The following is a 665-nucleotide window of genomic DNA, read 5'->3' as shown; positions in this document are numbered from 1 at the left end:
AAGATTGATTTTGTTTGACGTCAAGCACAAACTTGTACGTCCACTACCTCGCTTCGCTGCGCTCCAAAACAGCAACTGACTAATAAGCCTGCTCATTCCAATTGCACTATCTAGCGAAGAAAAAAAGAAGCGATTTGAGAGGCGATTTCCTCCGACTTAATGAAAGCAAAACATTGTTATCTGGGAGCGAACGATGCGTGCCGAGGCTAATTGATATGGAGTTGCTCTTTTAAAAGGCCCCACCCCCTCACCGCGCCCCGAGCGTCTGAGCGCGCCCCGAGCGACACGAGCGTGGCTGCTTGGCAAGAGAAAGAGGGGGAGTCATGTGCAGAGGCAGACCCGCGGGGACGACCACGGCGTGGGATCGACATTCGGCCTGCGCTCATGCTGCCTGCGGACGCCGCTCGGCCGGGGCCGCTACGATCTGGACGCTCTTAACGCTCCTGCACAGAGATCGAACGCCCTTATGGTTTTTCCTGCATAAAAGGGGCTTCCAAACATTTTTTGCTGCGGCCAAAAGAGGGAGGGGCTTGCATAGGGGGAAGGGGCCATTGATCCTCCACAGACGGCAACAAGAACGCAGAAGGAAGAATAAACCAGTAACTTTTTGATGAACTTGACAGCTCGGAAACTTCGCAAGATCTGGGATCTTCTTTAACAACTCG

At 53.1% G+C, this 665-nt stretch overlaps 1 protein-coding gene across 2 annotated transcripts in view; it reads left to right on the top strand.

Annotated features, from left to right (window-relative positions):
• Positions 1 to 283: 283 nt before the first annotated feature.
• Positions 284 to 665, top strand: part of LOC147026065 (bone morphogenetic protein 7-like) — a 69,953-nt gene continuing 69,571 nt past the window's right edge. The window contains exon 1 of one of the 2 annotated variants that reach the window (XM_085881087.1): positions 284 to 665. This exon is cut by the window's right edge and continues 604 nt beyond it. The gene's annotated coding sequence lies outside the window, so the exon portion shown is untranslated. The other variant, XM_085881086.1, reaches the window with a different exon arrangement.

This window comes from Eptatretus burgeri, chromosome 5 (genome assembly GCF_056783735.1).
Source record: "Eptatretus burgeri isolate ZD-2024b chromosome 5, Ebu_testis_v1, whole genome shotgun sequence".
Taxonomy (NCBI): Eukaryota; Metazoa; Chordata; class Myxini; order Myxiniformes; family Myxinidae; genus Eptatretus; species Eptatretus burgeri.
This window is presented reverse-complemented; position numbering and strand designations above follow the sequence as displayed.